Source organism: Rhinoderma darwinii (genome assembly GCF_050947455.1).
Source record: "Rhinoderma darwinii isolate aRhiDar2 chromosome 5 unlocalized genomic scaffold, aRhiDar2.hap1 SUPER_5_unloc_8, whole genome shotgun sequence".
Lineage (NCBI taxonomy): Eukaryota > Metazoa > Chordata > Amphibia > Anura > Rhinodermatidae > Rhinoderma > Rhinoderma darwinii.
This window is the reverse complement of record NW_027461821.1, coordinates 702,862-719,569: the sequence shown is the minus strand read 5'-3', so window position 1 is coordinate 719,569 and position 16,708 is coordinate 702,862. Positions and strand designations below refer to the sequence as shown.

General features: G+C 48.0%; 11 non-coding genes across 11 annotated transcripts; all 11 read right to left on the bottom strand.

Annotated features, from left to right (window-relative positions):
* Positions 1–1,216: 1,216 nt before the first annotated feature.
* On the bottom strand, positions 1,217–1,407 carry LOC142697630 (U2 spliceosomal RNA). Its single transcript, XR_012865406.1, has one exon. It is a non-coding gene; the product is annotated as a U2 spliceosomal RNA (small nuclear RNA).
* A 1,276-nt stretch (positions 1,408–2,683) lies between these two features.
* Positions 2,684–2,874, bottom strand: LOC142697629 (U2 spliceosomal RNA). The gene has a single exon (XR_012865405.1). It is a non-coding gene; the product is annotated as a U2 spliceosomal RNA (small nuclear RNA).
* Positions 2,875–4,166: 1,292 nt separating this feature from the next.
* LOC142697628 (U2 spliceosomal RNA) lies at positions 4,167–4,357 on the bottom strand. Its single transcript, XR_012865404.1, has one exon. It is a non-coding gene; the product is annotated as a U2 spliceosomal RNA (small nuclear RNA).
* Positions 4,358–5,634: 1,277 nt separating this feature from the next.
* Positions 5,635–5,825, bottom strand: LOC142697626 (U2 spliceosomal RNA). Its single transcript, XR_012865403.1, has one exon. It is a non-coding gene; the product is annotated as a U2 spliceosomal RNA (small nuclear RNA).
* Positions 5,826–7,093: 1,268 nt separating this feature from the next.
* On the bottom strand, positions 7,094–7,284 carry LOC142697625 (U2 spliceosomal RNA). Its single transcript, XR_012865402.1, has one exon. It is a non-coding gene; the product is annotated as a U2 spliceosomal RNA (small nuclear RNA).
* A 1,280-nt stretch (positions 7,285–8,564) lies between these two features.
* On the bottom strand, positions 8,565–8,755 carry LOC142697623 (U2 spliceosomal RNA). Its single transcript, XR_012865400.1, has one exon. It is a non-coding gene; the product is annotated as a U2 spliceosomal RNA (small nuclear RNA).
* A 1,280-nt stretch (positions 8,756–10,035) lies between these two features.
* LOC142697622 (U2 spliceosomal RNA) lies at positions 10,036–10,226 on the bottom strand. Its single transcript, XR_012865399.1, has one exon. It is a non-coding gene; the product is annotated as a U2 spliceosomal RNA (small nuclear RNA).
* A 1,296-nt stretch (positions 10,227–11,522) lies between these two features.
* LOC142697621 (U2 spliceosomal RNA) lies at positions 11,523–11,713 on the bottom strand. Its single transcript, XR_012865398.1, has one exon. It is a non-coding gene; the product is annotated as a U2 spliceosomal RNA (small nuclear RNA).
* Positions 11,714–12,993: 1,280 nt separating this feature from the next.
* LOC142697620 (U2 spliceosomal RNA) lies at positions 12,994–13,184 on the bottom strand. Its single transcript, XR_012865397.1, has one exon. It is a non-coding gene; the product is annotated as a U2 spliceosomal RNA (small nuclear RNA).
* Positions 13,185–14,472: 1,288 nt separating this feature from the next.
* LOC142697619 (U2 spliceosomal RNA) lies at positions 14,473–14,663 on the bottom strand. Its single transcript, XR_012865396.1, has one exon. It is a non-coding gene; the product is annotated as a U2 spliceosomal RNA (small nuclear RNA).
* Positions 14,664–15,959: 1,296 nt separating this feature from the next.
* LOC142697618 (U2 spliceosomal RNA) lies at positions 15,960–16,150 on the bottom strand. The gene has a single exon (XR_012865395.1). It is a non-coding gene; the product is annotated as a U2 spliceosomal RNA (small nuclear RNA).
* Positions 16,151–16,708: the final 558 nt, after the last annotated feature.

Below are 16,708 nucleotides of genomic sequence, written 5' to 3'. Positions count from 1 at the left end.
CAGCCTACTTCTAGGCAATTCCATGGGGCCCTGCAGGCTCACACACTCACAGCTACACGGGAGGTGAATAAAGGCCGGAGAGGAAGCCAGACAGGATTTGCTTCTTTTGCTTGCACCACAATGCAGTGCTGAAAGAGGAGGAATCTACATAAAAACGCCTTCCTGGCAACGCCCAAATGCCCTGCTGCCATGCAGATAAACACTGGCAGCGGCAGCAAGTGCATGCCCACAGCCACCCCTTGTTCCTTCACACCTTGTATCAGCTGTAATCCAGTCCAGTCCAGTGCTGCCTGCTGAGCAGCACTGACCAACACTGCCTGGGCCCAGGCTTTTATCTCTGAGGCCCCATTATGATGTCAGAAAGCTGGCTCTGGAATCCTGAGGGCTCCACTATGACACGTGCAAAGTTCCGTCTGAACTTTATATAAGACGGTGAGGCTCAGTCAGTCACTCAGTGTTGCCTGAGAGGGCAACACTGCAACAGCCGGCCGCCAGGCTGTCTTTTTTTTGCACAGCTAGTTGCCTCCAGGAGGCCACAAGAGGGAGACAAGGGACTGCAAAATGGAAAATAGGCATCCACCAACTTTACAGACAACTTCTCCTTGCTCCTACAACCTCCATCCTTGCACAGTTTGTTATTCTTCTAGGTAACATAGTAACAAATCCAAATTGCTGCTCTCTTTGTAGGCAAGCAAGGCTTTGTTGCAACTGCAATTCTTACTTCTTCTTGAAATGTAGGGACGACAGTACATTCCATCACATCCATCTAGTGTACACAGGTAGGTCCATTGTGGCGGGCAGGCGAGCGGGCGGGCTGCTTTATTGGCTGTTTGCTGTTCCCCTACTCCACTCCACTATTTGACTGTTGTGCTGCATCAATCAATCAATCAATCAATCAATCAATCAATCAATCAATCAGTGGCTGGCTCAGGTGCAGCTCTTTAACTTACCTAAAAGGGAGGGCGGAGAGAAGACAAGGAAGGTGAATGAGGTGTTCCAATGTGAAATGCCGGAAACACAGAAACACAGACGACACACAACAAGAGGTGGCAATCTATTCATTAATTGCATTTAATCAATGAGCTCATTATCACTCATGCATTGTCCAACAGGTGTTGAAATAATGGGATTAAAAGGGGAGATCCCTTCAGAAAGACAGAAACAATAGCAAAGACAAAAAACACTTTTGGAATCTGCTTTTAGTCAACACATAAGGAAAGGGTGCACCGGTCCTGGAAATACTGCAATACCAGGTCAATGCGTGGAGTGGACAGAGCAAGCTCTATTTCCATCTCCCTGTTCTAAAAATCCATTTAATATATGGTCCCCAGATAGGGGACGTATCAGATATTAAACTGATAAGAACAGATACTACACTTGATCTTAGCCAAAAGGCCGAGAAGCGATAACCCGAACGGGCCGCGCGTTGCCCGAGCCTGCCCGATACTGCTGTTCAGCCCTTGCAGCGATTCAGCCTACTTCTAGGCAATTCCATGGGGCCCTGCAGGCTCACACACTCACAGCTACACGGGAGGTGAATAAAGGCCGGAGAGGAAGCCAGACAGGATTTGCTTCTTTTGCTTGCACCACAATGCAGTGCTGAAAGAGGAGGAATCTACATAAAAACGCCTTCCTGGCAACGCCCAAATGCCCTGCTGCCATGCAGATAAACACTGGCAGCGGCAGCAAGTGCATGCCCACAGCCACCCCTTGTTCCTTCACACCTTGTATCAGCTGTAATCCAGTCCAGTCCAGTGCTGCCTGCTGAGCAGCACTGACCAACACTGCCTGGGCCCAGGCTTTTATCTCTGAGGCCCCATTATGATGTCAGAAAGCTGGCTCTGGAATCCTGAGGGCTCCACTATGACACGTGCAAAGTTCCGTCTGAACTTTATATAAGACGGTGAGGCTCAGTCAGTCACTCAGTGTTGCCTGAGAGGGCAACACTGCAACAGCCGGCCGCCAGGCTGTCTTTTTTTTGCACAGCTAGTTGCCTCCAGGAGGCCACAAGAGGGAGACAAGGGACTGCAAAATGGAAAATAGGCATCCACCAACTTTACAGACAACTTCTCCTTGCTCCTACAACCTCCATCCTTGCACAGTTTGTTATTCTTCTAGGTAACATAGTAACAAATCCAAATTGCTGCTCTCTTTGTAGGCAAGCAAGGCTTTGTTGCAACTGCAATTCTTACTTCTTCTTGAAATGTAGGGACGACAGTACATTCCATCACATCCATCTAGTGTACACAGGTAGGTCCATTGTGGCGGGCAGGCGAGCGGGCGGGCTGCTTTATTGGCTGTTTGCTGTTCCCCTACTCCACTCCACTATTTGACTGTTGTGCTGCATCAATCAATCAATCAATCAATCAATCAATCAATCAATCAGTGGCTGGCTCAGGTGCAGCTCTTTAACTTACCTAAAAGGGAGGGCGGAGAGAAGACAAGGAAGGTGAATGAGGTGTTCCAATGTGAAATGCCGGAAACACAGAAACACAGACGACACACAACAAGAGGTGGCAATCTATTCATTAATTGCATTTAATCAATGAGCTCATTATCACTCATGCATTGTCCAACAGGTGTTGAAATAATGGGATTAAAAGGGGAGATCCCTTCAGAAAGACAGAAACAATAGCAAAGACAAAAAACACTTTTGGAATCTGCTTTTAGTCAACACATAAGGAAAGGGTGCACCGGTCCTGGAAATACTGCAATACCAGGTCAATGCGTGGAGTGGACAGAGCAAGCTCTATTTCCATCTCCCTGTTCTAAAAATCCATTTAATATATGGTCCCCAGATAGGGGACGTATCAGATATTAAACTGATAAGAACAGATACTACACTTGATCTTAGCCAAAAGGCCGAGAAGCGATAACCCGAACGGGCCGCGCGTTGCCCGAGCCTGCCCGATACTGCTGTTCAGCCCTTGCAGCGATTCAGCCTACTTCTAGGCAATTCCATGGGGCCCTGCAGGCTCACACACTCACAGCTACACGGGAGGTGAATAAAGGCCGGAGAGGAAGCCAGACAGGATTTGCTTCTTTTGCTTGCACCACAATGCAGTGCTGAAAGAGGAGGAATCTACATAAAAACGCCTTCCTGGCAACGCCCAAATGCCCTGCTGCCATGCAGATAAACACTGGCAGCGGCAGCAAGTGCATGCCCACAGCCACCCCTTGTTCCTTCACACCTTGTATCAGCTGTAATCCAGTCCAGTCCAGTGCTGCCTGCTGAGCAGCACTGACCAACACTGCCTGGGCCCAGGCTTTTATCTCTGAGGCCCCATTATGATGTCAGAAAGCTGGCTCTGGAATCCTGAGGGCTCCACTATGACACGTGCAAAGTTCCGTCTGAACTTTATATAAGACGGTGAGGCTCAGTCAGTCACTCAGTGTTGCCTGAGAGGGCAACACTGCAACAGCCGGCCGCCAGGCTGTCTTTTTTTTGCACAGCTAGTTGCCTCCAGGAGGCCACAAGAGGGAGACAAGGGACTGCAAAATGGAAAATAGGCATCCACCAACTTTACAGACAACTTCTCCTTGCTCCTACAACCTCCATCCTTGCACAGTTTGTTATTCTTCTAGGTAACATAGTAACAAATCCAAATTGCTGCTCTCTTTGTAGGCAAGCAAGGCTTTGTTGCAACTGCAATTCTTACTTCTTCTTGAAATGTAGGGACGACAGTACATTCCATCACATCCATCTAGTGTACACAGGTAGGTCCATTGTGGCGGGCAGGCGAGCGGGCGGGCTGCTTTATTGGCTGTTTGCTGTTCCCCTACTCCACTCCACTATTTGACTGTTGTGCTGCATCAATCAATCAATCAATCAATCAATCAATCAATCAATCAATCAATCAATCAATCAGTGGCTGGCTCAGGTGCAGCTCTTTAACTTACCTAAAAGGGAGGGCGGAGAGAAGACAAGGAAGGTGAATGAGGTGTTCCAATGTGAAATGCCGGAAACACAGAAACACAGACGACACACAACAAGAGGTGGCAATCTATTCATTAATTGCATTTAATCAATGAGCTCATTATCACTCATGCATTGTCCAACAGGTGTTGAAATAATGGGATTAAAAGGGGAGATCCCTTCAGAAAGACAGAAACAATAGCAAAGACAAAAAACACTTTTGGAATCTGCTTTTAGTCAACACATAAGGAAAGGGTGCACCGGTCCTGGAAATACTGCAATACCAGGTCAATGCGTGGAGTGGACAGAGCAAGCTCTATTTCCATCTCCCTGTTCTAAAAATCCATTTAATATATGGTCCCCAGATAGGGGACGTATCAGATATTAAACTGATAAGAACAGATACTACACTTGATCTTAGCCAAAAGGCCGAGAAGCGATAACCCGAACGGGCCGCGCGTTGCCCGAGCCTGCCCGATACTGCTGTTCAGCCCTTGCAGCGATCTAGGCAATTCCATGGGGCCCTGCAGGCTCACACACTCACAGCTACACGGGAGGTGAATAAAGGCCGGAGAGGAAGCCAGACAGGATTTGCTTCTTTTGCTTGCACCACAATGCAGTGCTGAAAGAGGAGGAATCTACATAAAAACGCCTTCCTGGCAACGCCCAAATGCCCTGCTGCCATGCAGATAAACACTGGCAGCGGCAGCAAGTGCATGCCCACAGCCACCCCTTGTTCCTTCACACCTTGTATCAGCTGTAATCCAGTCCAGTCCAGTGCTGCCTGCTGAGCAGCACTGACCAACACTGCCTGGGCCCAGGCTTTTATCTCTGAGGCCCCATTATGATGTCAGAAAGCTGGCTCTGGAATCCTGAGGGCTCCACTATGACACGTGCAAAGTTCCGTCTGAACTTTATATAAGACGGTGAGGCTCAGTCAGTCACTCAGTGTTGCCTGAGAGGGCAACACTGCAACAGCCGGCCGCCAGGCTGTCTTTTTTTTGCACAGCTAGTTGCCTCCAGGAGGCCACAAGAGGGAGACAAGGGACTGCAAAATGGAAAATAGGCATCCACCAACTTTACAGACAACTTCTCCTTGCTCCTACAACCTCCATCCTTGCACAGTTTGTTATTCTTCTAGGTAACATAGTAACAAATCCAAATTGCTGCTCTCTTTGTAGGCAAGCAAGGCTTTGTTGCAACTGCAATTCTTACTTCTTCTTGAAATGTAGGGACGACAGTACATTCCATCACATCCATCTAGTGTACACAGGTAGGTCCATTGTGGCGGGCAGGCGAGCGGGCGGGCTGCTTTATTGGCTGTTTGCTGTTCCCCTACTCCACTCCACTATTTGACTGTTGTGCTGCATCAATCAATCAATCAATCAATCAATCAATCAATCAATCAATCAATCAATCAGTGGCTGGCTCAGGTGCAGCTCTTTAACTTACCTAAAAGGGAGGGCGGAGAGAAGACAAGGAAGGTGAATGAGGTGTTCCAATGTGAAATGCCGGAAACACAGAAACACAGACGACACACAACAAGAGGTGGCAATCTATTCATTAATTGCATTTAATCAATGAGCTCATTATCACTCATGCATTGTCCAACAGGTGTTGAAATAATGGGATTAAAAGGGGAGATCCCTTCAGAAAGACAGAAACAATAGCAAAGACAAAAAACACTTTTGGAATCTGCTTTTAGTCAACACATAAGGAAAGGGTGCACCGGTCCTGGAAATACTGCAATACCAGGTCAATGCGTGGAGTGGACAGAGCAAGCTCTATTTCCATCTCCCTGTTCTAAAAATCCATTTAATATATGGTCCCCAGATAGGGGACGTATCAGATATTAAACTGATAAGAACAGATACTACACTTGATCTTAGCCAAAAGGCCGAGAAGCGATAACCCGAACGGGCCGCGCGTTGCCCGAGCCTGCCCGATACTGCTGTTCAGCCCTTGCAGCGATTCAGCCTACTTCTAGGCAATTCCATGGGGCCCTGCAGGCTCACACACTCACAGCTACACGGGAGGTGAATAAAGGCCGGAGAGGAAGCCAGACAGGATTTGCTTCTTTTGCTTGCACCACAATGCAGTGCTGAAAGAGGAGGAATCTACATAAAAACGCCTTCCTGGCAACGCCCAAATGCCCTGCTGCCATGCAGATAAACACTGGCAGCGGCAGCAAGTGCATGCCCACAGCCACCCCTTGTTCCTTCACACCTTGTATCAGCTGTAATCCAGTCCAGTCCAGTGCTGCCTGCTGAGCAGCACTGACCAACACTGCCTGGGCCCAGGCTTTTATCTCTGAGGCCCCATTATGATGTCAGAAAGCTGGCTCTGGAATCCTGAGGGCTCCACTATGACACGTGCAAAGTTCCGTCTGAACTTTATATAAGACGGTGAGGCTCAGTCAGTCACTCAGTGTTGCCTGAGAGGGCAACACTGCAACAGCCGGCCGCCAGGCTGTCTTTTTTTTGCACAGCTAGTTGCCTCCAGGAGGCCACAAGAGGGAGACAAGGGACTGCAAAATGGAAAATAGGCATCCACCAACTTTACAGACAACTTCTCCTTGCTCCTACAACCTCCATCCTTGCACAGTTTGTTATTCTTCTAGGTAACATAGTAACAAATCCAAATTGCTGCTCTCTTTGTAGGCAAGCAAGGCTTTGTTGCAACTGCAATTCTTACTTCTTCTTGAAATGTAGGGACGACAGTACATTCCATCACATCCATCTAGTGTACACAGGTAGGTCCATTGTGGCGGGCAGGCGAGCGGGCGGGCTGCTTTATTGGCTGTTTGCTGTTCCCCTACTCCACTCCACTATTTGACTGTTGTGCTGCATCAATCAATCAATCAATCAATCAATCAATCAGTGGCTGGCTCAGGTGCAGCTCTTTAACTTACCTAAAAGGGAGGGCGGAGAGAAGACAAGGAAGGTGAATGAGGTGTTCCAATGTGAAATGCCGGAAACACAGAAACACAGACGACACACAACAAGAGGTAGCAATCTATTCATTAATTGCATTTAATCAATGAGCTCATTATCACTCATGCATTGTCCAACAGGTGTTGAAATAATGGGATTAAAAGGGGAGATCCCTTCAGAAAGACAGAAACAATAGCAAAGACAAAAAACACTTTTGGAATCTGCTTTTAGTCAACACATAAGGAAAGGGTGCACCGGTCCTGGAAATACTGCAATACCAGGTCAATGCGTGGAGTGGACAGAGCAAGCTCTATTTCCATCTCCCTGTTCTAAAAATCCATTTAATATATGGTCCCCAGATAGGGGACGTATCAGATATTAAACTGATAAGAACAGATACTACACTTGATCTTAGCCAAAAGGCCGAGAAGCGATAACCCGAACGGGCCGCGCGTTGCCCGAGCCTGCCCGATACTGCTGTTCAGCCCTTGCAGCGATTCAGCCTACTTCTAGGCAATTCCATGGGGCCCTGCAGGCTCACACACTCACAGCTACACGGGAGGTGAATAAAGGCCGGAGAGGAAGCCAGACAGGATTTGCTTCTTTTGCTTGCACCACAATGCAGTGCTGAAAGAGGAGGAATCTACATAAAAACGCCTTCCTGGCAACGCCCAAATGCCCTGCTGCCATGCAGATAAACACTGGCAGCGGCAGCAAGTGCATGCCCACAGCCACCCCTTGTTCCTTCACACCTTGTATCAGCTGTAATCCAGTCCAGTCCAGTGCTGCCTGCTGAGCAGCACTGACCAACACTGCCTGGGCCCAGGCTTTTATCTCTGAGGCCCCATTATGATGTCAGAAAGCTGGCTCTGGAATCCTGAGGGCTCCACTATGACACGTGCAAAGTTCCGTCTGAACTTTATATAAGACGGTGAGGCTCAGTCAGTCACTCAGTGTTGCCTGAGAGGGCAACACTGCAACAGCCGGCCGCCAGGCTGTCTTTTTTTTGCACAGCTAGTTGCCTCCAGGAGGCCACAAGAGGGAGACAAGGGACTGCAAAATGGAAAATAGGCATCCACCAACTTTACAGACAACTTCTCCTTGCTCCTACAACCTCCATCCTTGCACAGTTTGTTATTCTTCTAGGTAACATAGTAACAAATCCAAATTGCTGCTCTCTTTGTAGGCAAGCAAGGCTTTGTTGCAACTGCAATTCTTACTTCTTCTTGAAATGTAGGGACGACAGTACATTCCATCACATCCATCTAGTGTACACAGGTAGGTCCATTGTGGCGGGCAGGCGAGCGGGCGGGCTGCTTTATTGGCTGTTTGCTGTTCCCCTACTCCACTCCACTATTTGACTGTTGTGCTGCATCAATCAATCAATCAATCAATCAATCAATCAATCAATCAATCAGTGGCTGGCTCAGGTGCAGCTCTTTAACTTACCTAAAAGGGAGGGCGGAGAGAAGACAAGGAAGGTGAATGAGGTGTTCCAATGTGAAATGCCGGAAACACAGAAACACAGACGACACACAACAAGAGGTGGCAATCTATTCATTAATTGCATTTAATCAATGAGCTCATTATCACTCATGCATTGTCCAACAGGTGTTGAAATAATGGGATTAAAAGGGGAGATCCCTTCAGAAAGACAGAAACAATAGCAAAGACAAAAAACACTTTTGGAATCTGCTTTTAGTCAACACATAAGGAAAGGGTGCACCGGTCCTGGAAATACTGCAATACCAGGTCAATGCGTGGAGTGGACAGAGCAAGCTCTATTTCCATCTCCCTGTTCTAAAAATCCATTTAATATATGGTCCCCAGATAGGGGACGTATCAGATATTAAACTGATAAGAACAGATACTACACTTGATCTTAGCCAAAAGGCCGAGAAGCGATAACCCGAACGGGCCGCGCGTTGCCCGAGCCTGCCCGATACTGCTGTTCAGCCCTTGCAGCGATTCAGCCTACTTCTAGGCAATTCCATGGGGCCCTGCAGGCTCACACACTCACAGCTACACGGGAGGTGAATAAAGGCCGGAGAGGAAGCCAGACAGGATTTGCTTCTTTTGCTTGCACCACAATGCAGTGCTGAAAGAGGAGGAATCTACATAAAAACGCCTTCCTGGCAACGCCCAAATGTCCTGCTGCCATGCAGATAAACACTGGCAGCGGCAGCAAGTGCATGCCCACAGCCACCCCTTGTTCCTTCACACCTTGTATCAGCTGTAATCCAGTCCAGTCCAGTGCTGCCTGCTGAGCAGCACTGACCAACACTGCCTGGGCCCAGGCTTTTATCTCTGAGGCCCCATTATGATGTCAGAAAGCTGGCTCTGGAATCCTGAGGGCTCCACTATGACACGTGCAAAGTTCCGTCTGAACTTTATATAAGACGGTGAGGCTCAGTCAGTCACTCAGTGTTGCCTGAGAGGGCAACACTGCAACAGCCGGCCGCCAGGCTGTCTTTTTTTTGCACAGCTAGTTGCCTCCAGGAGGCCACAAGAGGGAGACAAGGGACTGCAAAATGGAAAATAGGCATCCACCAACTTTACAGACAACTTCTCCTTGCTCCTACAACCTCCATCCTTGCACAGTTTGTTATTCTTCTAGGTAACATAGTAACAAATCCAAATTGCTGCTCTCTTTGTAGGCAAGCAAGGCTTTGTTGCAACTGCAATTCTTACTTCTTCTTGAAATGTAGGGACGACAGTACATTCCATCACATCCATCTAGTGTACACAGGTAGGTCCATTGTGGCGGGCAGGCGAGCGGGCGGGCTGCTTTATTGGCTGTTTGCTGTTCCCCTACTCCACTCCACTATTTGACTGTTGTGCTGCATCAATCAATCAATCAATCAATCAATCAATCAATCAATCAATCAGTGGCTGGCTCAGGTGCAGCTCTTTAACTTACCTAAAAGGGAGGGCGGAGAGAAGACAAGGAAGGTGAATGAGGTGTTCCAATGTGAAATGCCAGAAACACAGAAACACAGACGACACACAACAAGAGGTGGCAATCTATTCATTAATTGCATTTAATCAATGAGCTCATTATCACTCATGCATTGTCCAACAGGTGTTGAAATAATGGGATTAAAAGGGGAGATCCCTTCAGAAAGACAGAAACAATAGCAAAGACAAAAAACACTTTTGGAATCTGCTTTTAGTCAACACATAAGGAAAGGGTGCACCGGTCCTGGAAATACTGCAATACCAGGTCAATGCGTGGAGTGGACAGAGCAAGCTCTATTTCCATCTCCCTGTTCTAAAAATCCATTTAATATATGGTCCCCAGATAGGGGACGTATCAGATATTAAACTGATAAGAACAGATACTACACTTGATCTTAGCCAAAAGGCCGAGAAGCGATAACCCGAACGGGCCGCGCGTTGCCCGAGCCTGCCCGATATTGCTGTTCAGCCCTTGCAGCGATTCAGCCTACTTCTAGGCAATTCCATGGGGCCCTGCAGGCTCACACACTCACAGCTACACGGGAGGTGAATAAAGGCCGGAGAGGAAGCCAGACAGGATTTGCTTCTTTTGCTTGCACCACAATGCAGTGCTGAAAGAGGAGGAATCTACATAAAAACGCCTTCCTGGCAACGCCCAAATGCCCTGCTGCCATGCAGATAAACACTGGCAGCGGCAGCAAGTGCATGCCCACAGCCACCCCTTGTTCCTTCACACCTTGTATCAGCTGTAATCCAGTCCAGTCCAGTGCTGCCTGCTGAGCAGCACTGACCAACACTGCCTGGGCCCAGGCTTTTATCTCTGAGGCCCCATTATGATGTCAGAAAGCTGGCTCTGGAATCCTGAGGGCTCCACTATGACACGTGCAAAGTTCCGTCTGAACTTTATATAAGACGGTGAGGCTCAGTCAGTCACTCAGTGTTGCCTGAGAGGGCAACACTGCAACAGCCGGCCGCCAGGCTGTCTTTTTTTTGCACAGCTAGTTGCCTCCAGGAGGCCACAAGAGGGAGACAAGGGACTGCAAAATGGAAAATAGGCATCCACCAACTTTACAGACAACTTCTCCTTGCTCCTACAACCTCCATCCTTGCACAGTTTGTTATTCTTCTAGGTAACATAGTAACAAATCCAAATTGCTGCTCTCTTTGTAGGCAAGCAAGGCTTTGTTGCAACTGCAATTCTTACTTCTTCTTGAAATGTAGGGACGACAGTACATTCCATCACATCCATCTAGTGTACACAGGTAGGTCCATTGTGGCGGGCAGGCGAGCGGGCGGGCTGCTTTATTGGCTGTTTGCTGTTCCCCTACTCCACTCCACTATTTGACTGTTGTGCTGCATCAATCAATCAATCAATCAATCAATCAATCAATCAATCAATCAATCAATCAATCAATCAGTGGCTGGCTCAGGTGCAGCTCTTTAACTTACCTAAAAGGGAGGGCGGAGAGAAGACAAGGAAGGTGAATGAGGTGTTCCAATGTGAAATGCCGGAAACACAGAAACACAGACGACACACAACAAGAGGTGGCAATCTATTCATTAATTGCATTTAATCAATGAGCTCATTATCACTCATGCATTGTCCAACAGGTGTTGAAATAATGGGATTAAAAGGGGAGATCCCTTCAGAAAGACAGAAACAATAGCAAAGACAAAAAACACTTTTAGAATCTGCTTTTAGTCAACACATAAGGAAAGGGTGCACCGGTCCTGGAAATACTGCAATACCAGGTCAATGCGTGGAGTGGACAGAGCAAGCTCTATTTCCATCTCCCTGTTCTAAAAATCCATTTAATATATGGTCCCCAGATAGGGGACGTATCAGATATTAAACTGATAAGAACAGATACTACACTTGATCTTAGCCAAAAGGCCGAGAAGCGATAACCCGAACGGGCCGCGCGTTGCCCGAGCCTGCCCGATACTGCTGTTCAGCCCTTGCAGCGATTCAGCCTACTTCTAGGCAATTCCATGGGGCCCTGCAGGCTCACACACTCACAGCTACACGGGAGGTGAATAAAGGCCGGAGAGGAAGCCAGACAGGATTTGCTTCTTTTGCTTGCACCACAATGCAGTGCTGAAAGAGGAGGAATCTACATAAAAACGCCTTCCTGGCAACGCCCAAATGCCCTGCTGCCATGCAGATAAACACTGGCAGCGGCAGCAAGTGCATGCCCACAGCCACCCCTTGTTCCTTCACACCTTGTATCAGCTGTAATCCAGTCCAGTCCAGTGCTGCCTGCTGAGCAGCACTGACCAACACTGCCTGGGCCCAGGCTTTTATCTCTGAGGCCCCATTATGATGTCAGAAAGCTGGCTCTGGAATCCTGAGGGCTCCACTATGACACGTGCAAAGTTCCGTCTGAACTTTATATAAGACGGTGAGGCTCAGTCAGTCACTCAGTGTTGCCTGAGAGGGCAACACTGCAACAGCCGGCCGCCAGGCTGTCTTTTTTTTGCACAGCTAGTTGCCTCCAGGAGGCCACAAGAGGGAGACAAGGGACTGCAAAATGGAAAATAGGCATCCACCAACTTTACAGACAACTTCTCCTTGCTCCTACAACCTCCATCCTTGCACAGTTTGTTATTCTTCTAGGTAACATAGTAACAAATCCAAATTGCTGCTCTCTTTGTAGGCAAGCAAGGCTTTGTTGCAACTGCAATTCTTACTTCTTCTTGAAATGTAGGGACGACAGTACATTCCATCACATCCATCTAGTGTACACAGGTAGGTCCATTGTGGCGGGCAGGCGAGCGGGCGGGCTGCTTTATTGGCTGTTTGCTGTTCCCCTACTCCACTCCACTATTTGACTGTTGTGCTGCATCAATCAATCAATCAATCAATCAATCAATCAATCAATCAATCAGTGGCTGGCTCAGGTGCAGCTCTTTAACTTACCTAAAAGGGAGGGCGGAGAGAAGACAAGGAAGGTGAATGAGGTGTTCCAATGTGAAATGCCGGAAACACAGAAACACAGACGACACACAACAAGAGGTGGCAATCTATTCATTAATTGCATTTAATCAATGAGCTCATTATCACTCATGCATTGTCCAACAGGTGTTGAAATAATGGGATTAAAAGGGGAGATCCCTTCAGAAAGACAGAAACAATAGCAAAGACAAAAAACACTTTTGGAATCTGCTTTTAGTCAACACATAAGGAAAGGGTGCACCGGTCCTGGAAATACTGCAATACCAGGTCAATGCGTGGAGTGGACAGAGCAAGCTCTATTTCCATCTCCCTGTTCTAAAAATCCATTTAATATATGGTCCCCAGATAGGGGACGTATCAGATATTAAACTGATAAGAACAGATACTACACTTGATCTTAGCCAAAAGGCCGAGAAGCGATAACCCGAACGGGCCGCGCGTTGCCCGAGCCTGCCCGATACTGCTGTTCAGCCCTTGCAGCGATTCAGCCTACTTCTACGCAATTCCATGGGGCCCTGCAGGCTCACACACTCACAGCTACACGGGAGGTGAATAAAGGCCGGAGAGGAAGCCAGACAGGATTTGCTTCTTTTGCTTGCACCACAATGCAGTGCTGAAAGAGGAGGAATCTACATAAAAACGCCTTCCTGGCAACGCCCAAATGCCCTGCTGCCATGCAGATAAACACTGGCAGCGGCAGCAAGTGCATGCCCACAGCCACCCCTTGTTCCTTCACACCTTGTATCAGCTGTAATCCAGTCCAGTCCAGTGCTGCCTGCTGAGCAGCACTGACCAACACTGCCTGGGCCCAGGCTTTTATCTCTGAGGCCCCATTATGATGTCAGAAAGCTGGCTCTGGAATCCTGAGGGCTCCACTATGACACGTGCAAAGTTCCGTCTGAACTTTATATAAGACGGTGAGGCTCAGTCAGTCACTCAGTGTTGCCTGAGAGGGCAACACTGCAACAGCCGGCCGCCAGGCTGTCTTTTTTTTGCACAGCTAGTTGCCTCCAGGAGGCCACAAGAGGGAGACAAGGGACTGCAAAATGGAAAATAGGCATCCACCAACTTTACAGACAACTTCTCCTTGCTCCTACAACCTCCATCCTTGCACAGTTTGTTATTCTTCTAGGTAACATAGTAACAAATCCAAATTGCTGCTCTCTTTGTAGGCAAGCAAGGCTTTGTTGCAACTGCAATTCTTACTTCTTCTTGAAATGTAGGGACGACAGTACATTCCATCACATCCATCTAGTGTACACAGGTAGGTCCATTGTGGCGGGCAGGCGAGCGGGCGGGCTGCTTTATTGGCTGTTTGCTGTTCCCCTACTCCACTCCACTATTTGACTGTTGTGCTGCATCAATCAATCAATCAATCAATCAATCAATCAATCAATCAATCAATCAATCAGTGGCTGGCTCAGGTGCAGCTCTTTAACTTACCTAAAAGGGAGGGCGGAGAGAAGACAAGGAAGGTGAATGAGGTGTTCCAATGTGAAATGCCGGAAACACAGAAACACAGACGACACACAACAAGAGGTGGCAATCTATTCATTAATTGCATTTAATCAATGAGCTCATTATCACTCATGCATTGTCCAACAGGTGTTGAAATAATGGGATTAAAAGGGGAGATCCCTTCAGAAAGACAGAAACAATAGCAAAGACAAAAAACACTTTTGGAATCTGCTTTTAGTCAACACATAAGGAAAGGGTGCACCGGTCCTGGAAATACTGCAATACCAGGTCAATGCGTGGAGTGGACAGAGCAAGCTCTATTTCCATCTCCCTGTTCTAAAAATCCATTTAATATATGGTCCCCAGATAGGGGACGTATCAGATATTAAACTGATAAGAACAGATACTACACTTGATCTTAGCCAAAAGGCCGAGAAGCGATAACCCGAACGGGCCGCGCGTTGCCCGAGCCTGCCCGATACTGCTGTTCAGCCCTTGCAGCGATTCAGCCTACTTCTAGGCAATTCCATGGGGCCCTGCAGGCTCACACACTCACAGCTACACGGGAGGTGAATAAAGGCCGGAGAGGAAGCCAGACAGGATTTGCTTCTTTTGCTTGCACCACAATGCAGTGCTGAAAGAGGAGGAATCTACATAAAAACGCCTTCCTGGCAACGCCCAAATGTCCTGCTGCCATGCAGATAAACACTGGCAGCGGCAGCAAGTGCATGCCCACAGCCACCCCTTGTTCCTTCACACCTTGTATCAGCTGTAATCCAGTCCAGTCCAGTGCTGCCTGCTGAGCAGCACTGACCAACACTGCCTGGGCCCAGGCTTTTATCTCTGAGGCCCCATTATGATGTCAGAAAGCTGGCTCTGGAATCCTGAGGGCTCCACTATGACACGTGCAAAGTTCCGTCTGAACTTTATATAAGACGGTGAGGCTCAGTCAGTCACTCAGTGTTGCCTGAGAGGGCAACACTGCAACAGCCGGCCGCCAGGCTGTCTTTTTTTTGCACAGCTAGTTGCCTCCAGGAGGCCACAAGAGGGAGACAAGGGACTGCAAAATGGAAAATAGGCATCCACCAACTTTACAGACAACTTCTCCTTGCTCCTACAACCTCCATCCTTGCACAGTTTGTTATTCTTCTAGGTAACATAGTAACAAATCCAAATTGCTGCTCTCTTTGTAGGCAAGCAAGGCTTTGTTGCAACTGCAATTCTTACTTCTTCTTGAAATGTAGGGACGACAGTACATTCCATCACATCCATCTAGTGTACACAGGTAGGTCCATTGTGGCGGGCAGGCGAGCGGGCGGGCTGCTTTATTGGCTGTTTGCTGTTCCCCTACTCCACTCCACTATTTGACTGTTGTGCTGCATCAATCAATCAATCAATCAATCAATCAATCAATCAATCAATCAATCAATCAATCAATCAGTGGCTGGCTCAGGTGCAGCTCTTTAACTTACCTAAAAGGGAGGGCGGAGAGAAGACAAGGAAGGTGAATGAGGTGTTCCAATGTGAAATGCCGGAAACACAGAAACACAGACGACACACAACAAGAGGTGGCAATCTATTCATTAATTGCATTTAATCAATGAGCTCATTATCACTCATGCATTGTCCAACAGGTGTTGAAATAATGGGATTAAAAGGGGAGATCCCTTCAGAAAGACAGAAACAATAGCAAAGACAAAAAACACTTTTGGAATCTGCTTTTAGTCAACACATAAGGAAAGGGTGCACCGGTCCTGGAAATACTGCAATACCAGGTCAATGCGTGGAGTGGACAGAGCAAGCTCTATTTCCATCTCCCTGTTCTAAAAATCCATTTAATATATGGTCCCCAGATAGGGGACGTATCAGATATTAAACTGATAAGAACAGATACTACACTTGATCTTAGCCAAAAGGCCGAGAAGCGATAACCCGAACGGGCCGCGCGTTGCCCGAGCCTGCCCGATATTGCTGTTCAGCCCTTGCAGCGATTCAGCCTACTTCTAGGCAATTCCATGGGGCCCTGCAGGCTCACACACTCACAGCTACACGGGAGGTGAATAAAGGCCGGAGAGGAAGCCAGACAGGATTTGCTTCTTTTGCTTGCACCACAATGCAGTGCTGAAAGAGGAGGAATCTACATAAAAACGCCTTCCTGGCAACGCCCAAATGCCCTGCTGCCATGCAGATAAACACTGGCAGCGGCAGCAAGTGCATGCCCACAGCCACCCCTTGTTCCTTCACACCTTGTATCAGCTGTAATCCAGTCCAGTCCAGTGCTGCCTGCTGAGCAGCACTGACCAACACTGCCTGGGCCCAGGCTTTTATCTCTGAGGCCCCATTATGATGTCAGAAAGCTGGCTCTGGAATCCTGAGGGCTCCACTATGACACGTGCAAAGTTCCGTCTGAACTTTATATAAGACGGTGAGGCTCAGTCAGTCACTCAGTGTTGCCTGAGAGGGCAACACTGCAACAGCCGGCCGCCA